Genomic DNA, 8209 nt, shown 5'->3' with positions numbered 1-8209 from the left:
ATACAAAATTTCATAATAGTGGCGTGACCCCATTTAATGAGATGGTATTACCAACAAAATATAAAATATTTTACTAATATTTGGTAGCGATGGGTACATGAGATACATTTCGGGTAAGGTTTTGTGTTTTACAGGAGCGTAACAGCTAGACATTAAAAAAAATGTGCCGCATCTGCGTCAAAATAACATTTAAGGATGAAAACGATGAGGTATTATTCATAAGGTACACATTTTTAGAATCAAGAAAAATAACAGAATTTTACTAAATAACAGAATTTTCATTCGCTGATCCCTGATGACGTCTAGGTTTCCTTAATGCCAGATTGCAATTCTGGAATTCTTTACAATTTAAGAGACTCGAACATTCTCCGAAAGTTAGAGGTCAAATTTTGAAATTGATGTATTAACTAATACAGCGTGTTACAAAAAGATACGGCCAAACTTTCAGAAAACATTCCTCACACACAAATAAAGAAAAGATGTTATGTGGTCATGTGTCCGGAAACGCTTAATTTCCATGTTAGAGCTCATTTTAGTTTCGTCAGTATGTACTGTACTTCCTCGATTGCCGGCCGAAGTGGACGTGCGGTTAAAGGCGCTGCAGTCTGGAACCGCGAGACCGCTACGGTCGCAGGTTCGAATCCTGCCTCGGGCATGGATGTTTGTGATGTCCTTAGGTTAGTTAGGTTTAACTAGTTCTAAGTTCTAGGGGACTCATGACCTCAGCAGTTGAGTCCCATAGTGCTCAGAGCCATTTGAACTTCCTCGATTCACCGACAGTTGGCCCAATTGAAGGAAGGTAATGTTGACTTCGGTGCTTGTGTTGACATGCGACTCATTGCTCTACAGTACTAGCATCAAGCACATCAGTACGTAGCATCAACAGGTTAGTGTTCATCACGAACGTGGTTTTGCAGTCAGTGCAATGTTTACAAATGCGGAGTTGGCAGATGCCCATTTGATGTATGGATTAGCACGAGACAATAGCCGTGGCGCGGTACGTTTGAATCGAGATAGATTTCCAGAACGAAGGTGTCCCGACAGGAAGACGTTCGAAGCAATTGATCGGCGTCTTAGGGAGCACGGAACATTCCAGCCTATGACTCGCGACTGGGGAATACCTAGAACAGCGACGACACCTGCAGTGGACGAGGCAATTCTTCGTGCAGTTGAGGATAACCCTAATGTCAGCGTCAGAGAAGTTGCTGCTGTACAAGGTAACGTTGACCACCTCACTGTATGGAGAGTGCTACGGGAGAACCAATTGTTTCCGTACCGTGTACAGCGTGTGCAGGCACTATCAGCAGCTGATTGGCCTCCACAGGTACACTTCTGCGAATGGTTCATCCAACAATGTGTCAATCCTCATTTCAGTGCAAGTGTTCTCTTTACGGATGATGCTTCATTCCAACGTGATCAAATTGTAAATTTTCACAATCAACATGTGTGGGTTGACGAGTATCCGCACGCAATTGTGCAATCACGTAATCAACACAGATTTTCTGTGAACGTTTGGGCAGGCATTGTTGGTTATGTCGTGATTGGGCCCCATGTTCTTCCACCTACGTTCAATGGAGCACGTTATCATGATTTCAGACGGGATACTCTACCTGTGCTGCTAGAACATATGCCTTTACAAGTACGACACAACATGTGGTTCATGCACGATGGAGCTCCTGCACATTTCAGTCGAAGAGTTCGTGCGCTTCTCAACAACAGATTCGGTGACCGATGGATTGGTAGAGGCGGACCAATTCCATTGGCCTCCACACTCTCCTGACCTCAACCCTCTCATTTATGGGGGCATTTGAAAGCTCTTGTCTACACAACCCCATAACCAACGTAAAGACTCTTCGTGCTCGTATTGTGGACGGCTGTGATACAATACGCCATTCTCCAGGGCTGCATCAGCGCATCAGGGATTCCATGCGACGGAGGGTGGATGCATGTATCCTCGCTAACGGAGGACATTTTGAACATTTCCTGTAACAAAGTGTTTGAAGTCACGCTGGTACTTTCTGTTGCTGTGTGTTTCCATTCCATGATTAATGTGATTTGAAGATAAGTAATAAAATGAGCTGTAACATGGAAAGTAAGCGTTTCCGGACACATGTCCACATAACATATTTTCTTTCTTTGTATGTGAGGAATGTATCCTGGAAGTTTGGCCGTACCTTTTTGTAACACCCTGTCTAGCATCGTTTCTGCTACGTGGAGAGGGATATGATGATCCGCACGACCCAGTTGCTCCCCCCCTCCCCCATCCACGGTCCCCACCCTACCTAGATCCACTCCTGTGTGTAAGGTACAGTTATTGTTTTAGCCCCGTACCGCCGAAGCTACCCGGGAGACCAGTTGGTTTGCCTATATTTAAGGGCAGCGGGCAGCGCGTCTGCGTTACATTTCCGGCCTACGGGCTTCGCCGCGGCTTCGTGGGGCGCCCGCCGTTCCCATTGTCCTGGGATCGCCGTGGACGGCCGGCGGCCTCTCTTTTGTTCTCCGTGCTCCGAACACCGCGGGCCTATATCGGACCCACGGCAGCGTTTGTCCTCGGCTTCAGTGCCTCCCGTGGTGGTTTCTACAGAGCCTGCCCGCGGACCCTCGTATTATTTCCGTAACAATGGGGGAACTCCTTTCGGTTAAAGCGTATCACTATTGAAATTCACCCATCGACTGGTGCGTGCTGGTGTTATTGCACGCAGTCCTTAATCCGATCGTCTCACAGCGGAGTGTTCAGAAGCAGATATACTGCAGTGTGATGTAGCTATTCTTCTACTTCACATGTAGCAGAAGACAAACTCTGAATAACTTGAACAGCTTGTGTGAGTAACTCACAATCTTTTGAATCAGTGCCGGTCGCAGGTTCGAATCCTGCCTTGGGGATGGATGTGTGTGATGTTCTTAGGTTAGTAAGGTTTAAGTAGTTCTTGGGGACTGATGACCTTAGCAGGTAAGTCCCATTGTGCTCAGAGCCATTTGAACCATTTTTTTTTAGCAGTATTAATGATGGCGTGACAGCAACGAATGTATAGAACAAGGGTAACCTTTTTTAACCTACCGGCAAATTTTACTTCTGTGTTGGCAGTAAAATTTTCCAAACACTCATCGGTTCCACACTAATGGTGATTTATAAACTAAGGAAGTAACTTTAGCTTACAAAATTTATTAAACTGAGCTACAACAAGTTAAAGCATATAATAATAGCTACTTACCAAGTACTTTTTATGAAAACCTAATTAAAATGTTTTCAGTATGCATATCGCCTGCCACTCATCACCGAACGTATACAAGAGAGGGGCACGGGCAGCACGAACGGTCACGGGTTTGCTTCACCTGTGGAAGAGATGCTGAAGAAACTGAACTGGTAGACTCTTGAAGATAGATGTAAACTATCCACAGAAAGAGTACCAATGTTCAGAAAACAGCTTTAAATGGTGACTCTATAAATACACTGCAACTACTTGTCTCTCACTTAATGATCATGAGGACAAGATTAGAATAATTACACCACCCACAGATGCATTCCATCATTCTTCCCGTGCTCCATACGTGAGTGTGGTCTAACGCACTGATAACTGGTACAACGGAACGTACCTTCTGTCACGTATTTCACGGTGGTTTGCAAAGTGTAGAGACCGAGTGAGGTGGCGCAGTGGTTAGCACACTGGACTCGCATTCGGCAGGACGACGGTTGAAACCCGTGACAGGCCATCCGGATTTATGTTTACCGTGATTTCCTTAAATCGCTTCAGGCAAGTTCCGGTATGTTTCCTTTGAAAGGGCAGGGCGGATTTCCCTCCCCATCCTTCGCTAGTCCGATGGGACCGATGACCTTGCTGTTTGCTCTCCGCCTCCAAATTAACTAACCAACCACCCTACCAACCAAAATGTCGATGAAGATGTACTGGGGGCGGTAGGGACGAGATTGACTACCACTGGTATACAAGCATTGTCCTGCAAGTCAAACATGAGTATAGAACCCCTGGAAGTCCACAAACGTTTATGTAAAGTGTCAGTTTCTTAAACTGTAATTTTTGGTATAACTCGTTAAGTGAATCTGAAAAAGTATCATGCGCTGAGACCTAAATTTGGCAAGAATCATACAAAACTCATTGTATCCTAAACGAATGATAGTTAGCAACTCAGTATAGTTTTTCTGGGTAGGTTATTGTCACACTTGAAAGATAAACACGTTTCATCAGTATATGGAAAAGTGCGCCTTTTATTAATACAACGAAAGATGTCACATTTCTTTTTATTTAATGTTAAGAAATAATTTCTTGATGTGATACCACCAACTGCCTCGAATGGTATTTCTATTCATGAACCATAAATGGTAGAGTTGGCCCGCCCGGTTAGCAGTGCGGTCTAAGGCACTGCTTTTTGGGCGGGAAGGTGTGCCGGTACCCGGCACGAATCCGCCAGGTGGATTAGTGTCGAGGTCCGTTGTGCTGGCCAGTCTGTGGATGTTTTTTAAGTCGGTGTTCCATCTGCCTCGGCGAATGCCGGCTGGTTCTCGATATTCCTCCTCAGTTACACTATTTAGAATTATATATTAAAACCTTCAGTGCTGACGGGCGTTGATATATATCAACGGGGACAGATGAAAATGTGTCCCCCGACCGGGACTCGAACCCGGGATCCCCTGCTTACGTGGCAGACGCTCTATCCATCTGAGCCATCGAGGGCACAGAGGATAGTGCGACTGCAGGGACTATTTCGCGCACACCTCCCACGAGACTCACATTCTCACCTTATATGTCCTCATATTACATTGGTAGTTTCCCTACCCAACACACTCATTACTCGTGGAAGACATTCTTACCAAGTCCCGTGCGCTATAGTCCCTGCAGTCACACTATCATCTGTGCCCTCGGTGGCTCAGATGGATAGACCGTCTGCCATGTAAACACGAGATCCCGGGTTGGAGTTCCGGTCGGGGCACACATTTTCACCTGTCCCCGTTGATATACATCAACGCCCGTCAGCAGCTGAAGGTATTAATATATAGTTCTAGTTTCGCTCTAGACGGCTGCAGGTCATCAATGGTGTCTGTTCTTTCGGACATGTCCGAATGAGCAGACACCATATCCATATAAGTATATCAGTTACACTATGTCGGCGACTGAAGTGCAAATACTTTCTCCACGTACGCGTACACACGTACACCATAGTGACACTACCTCGCAAACATTGGGGCTACACTCGTCCAGTGTGAGTCGTTCCCGGGAGGGTCCACTGGGGCCCGAACAGCGCAATAAACCCTGGATTCGGCGTGGGGCGGCTGTGGGGTGAGTGGACTGCTTTAACCTGTTGTGGGGTTGTGTACCACTGCGGGCTACGGCGGGGACGAAGCCACTCCGTCGTTTCTAGGTCCCGAGTTCCATACAACACAATACAACACAATGGTAGAGTTGCAATGAAAAGTAAAAATGAGCAATAGAGAAAAAGAAAGAACGACTGAGAAAATCTTGCTGGATGTCATTAATTGTTATAAAGTCTTGAAAAATGGAGAAATAGCAAATAAACTTTCAAAACGCTTACACTGCTTTGATGAGACCCTGATGGGGCTTCACTTACAAAACCTCACATCCAATTAAGTGTAGCACTATTTTTATGCCTTCTGTCTTTTAGCATTAGCTGTCCGTATAATAATCATCTACCTGTGGTTTTCTTCCATACAGGGTGGAAAAAAATTGTGTCACGAAATTTTAACCGTGTAGGAACCAAAACTATTAATGTTGTGTAGGTCGACAAAGCAACAAGTTTTGAGTTGCTTGGGCAAACAGTAAGCTAGGCCGCTTTCATCCAAATTAATGGGGGAAACTTCAAAAATGGTTCAAATGGCTCCAAGCACTACAGGAGTTAACATCTGAGGTCGTCAGTGCCTTAGACTTAGAAATACTTAAACCTAACTAACCTAAGGACACCACACGCCTCCATGCCCGAGGCAGGATTCGAACCTGCGTCCGTTGTAGCAGCGCGGTTCCGGACTGAAGCGCCTACAACCGCTCGGCCACAGAGGTCGGCTGGGAAACCTCGTCGATGATAAATCTTCACTTTGGTAGACCTGCAGAAAATCAGTTCTATCCCCACCCAGTCCTCCCTCTGTTGCGAACACCTATCACAGAAAGCAGTAGAGCAGTAGGTACTGTGTGTTATGATTTGTTAACTACACACGGGTGGAGAAAAATTGTGTCACTATATTTTAACCTTGGATAGCTAATGCCAGTAAGAACCAAGCTTATTAGTGTTGTGTAGGTCGACAAAGCAGCATTTTTAAACCACGGTAACTTGGAGCCACGCGCTCCGACAACCATAGTGCTGCCCGTCAACCGACGAACGGTAACAGGGCAATCCCACGGCCAATCGGAGCGCGTGCCACCGAGTTTCCGAAGCTTAAAAATGGTGCTTTGTCGACCTACACAACACTAGTAATTTTGGTTCCTACTAGCATCAGCTATCCACGGCTAAAATTTCGTGACACAGTTTATCTCCACCCTGTATAGAGGAAGACCACGAGTAGATGGTTATTATATCGATCAAATTTATGGGTAACTACATTCACATGCAGTGACAGATGAAAATAGATTTACGTGCAATTATAGCTATAGGAACTACATGACAGTGGTACTTGCCAGTCAAAATTATACTCCATGATGTAGCACACTGTACGCCGCTAAGTGCTGTAAGACGAAACAGGCTTTAGAGGTGTAAGAGGAAACATAGCACTAAAGGTGGCATAGGCCGAAGGTCTCATAGGCCGAAGTTGCCACAACGTCGACACGAAATAAGTGGCGTCATTTGTTAAAGATTGAAGAAATAAGCTGTTTACATTAAGTCAACAGCCAGAAATACGCAAAGTAAAAATTTACGCGGAACAATACAATAGCAAATATTCTATACATTTTGTGAGAAAACGAATTACAGTGTAATAAATGAGGAGAGAGGAAGACGATATTTTAGAGTCTACTCTGAGGAAAATAAGGAGTCCGTTTCAGGCGTTTCTAAGTAACGACTTGATATTATTAAAAAAAATGGTTCAAATGGCTCTGAGCACTATGGGACTTAACTGCTGCGATCATCAGTCCCCTAAACTTAGAACTACTTAAACCTAACTAACCTAAGGACATCACACACATCCATGCCCGAGGCAGGATTCAAACCTGCGACCGTAGCGGTCACGCGGTTCCAGACTGTAGCGCCTAGAACCGCACGGCCACTTCGGCGATATTATTAAAGAAATTTTTATTACGTAGCTACAACTGTTCATTCATAATGAAATCGTCACTGAGGAAAAGATGCTTGGATAAATGTAACTCTTCGCGGATATCAAGACTGGTGCCTTTCTTTTCTGTGTGCGGGATCCTGACGTTACGAACTTTTTTTACACTCACGCCCTGTAAGCAATAAATGATCAGCAAAAGGAGTTACATATATTTGTACCCATTTTTTATAAGAAATATTCCTTAAATATAGCAGCAATTTCCCGTGCTGTCCGTCCTATGTAATAGGCTGGACATGTGTCACAGCTATTTTTATAGACACCTAAGTTTTACGGAAAATCCACTGGTTTCAAATTATGAAAAAATTATTTTTCAAACCATTGTTAGTGGAAAATGCTACATTAAAATCGTATTTGTTTTGGAGGAGACGCTGAATCCTGTAAGACACAAGTCCTAAAAGTGTTAAAGAAAATGTTTTTGCGTTTTCATTACGTTAGTTATTAGATGAAGTGCCAAGAGTGGTGATTCTATTACTAATTTTACGCTAGAAAATATCGTCCACTATCGTTCTTCGTATCCATTGCTGACTGCAATAGTTTTAAGCAAATTAATTTCAGCATTGAGATTTTCATCAGATAAAGGAGTGGAAGCAGCTCTAGGGACGGATGAACCAAAAAAGGGCTATTTGTGGGAATCAAAGTGTGTTGAACAGGATGGTACTATTTGATCAGTGCAGGTTTCTTTGCGAAAAATATTGAAAAAAAATTGTTCTCAACTACTGCTCATGTCAAATCCAAAATTTGACCGACGGAATTCGTTTTCGAGCTCACATGTGAAAGTAATTTTTTTGTGGACTTCGTTGAAGATTGTTAAGAAATGATGAATGCCGTCATCGGGACCTCTGTAAATAATGAAAATGTCATTTACATACAGGGAGTTTGAAAGAATACCTAGAGTGTCGGCTGAAAAATTAAAAAAAAATG

At 44.0% G+C, this 8209-nt stretch overlaps 1 non-coding gene across 1 annotated transcript; it reads right to left on the bottom strand.

Moving 5' to 3' along the window:
* Positions 1–4614: 4614 nt before the first annotated feature.
* Positions 4615–4688, bottom strand: Trnat-cgu. The gene has a single exon. It is a non-coding gene; the product is annotated as a tRNA-Thr (tRNA).
* Between the last annotated feature and the right edge of the window lie 3521 nt (positions 4689–8209).

This window comes from Schistocerca piceifrons, chromosome 2, assembly GCF_021461385.2.
Source record: "Schistocerca piceifrons isolate TAMUIC-IGC-003096 chromosome 2, iqSchPice1.1, whole genome shotgun sequence".
Classification (NCBI taxonomy): Eukaryota; Metazoa; Arthropoda; class Insecta; order Orthoptera; family Acrididae; genus Schistocerca; species Schistocerca piceifrons.
The sequence above is the reverse complement of the archived record's forward strand: the minus strand, read 5'-3'. Positions and strand labels throughout refer to the sequence as shown.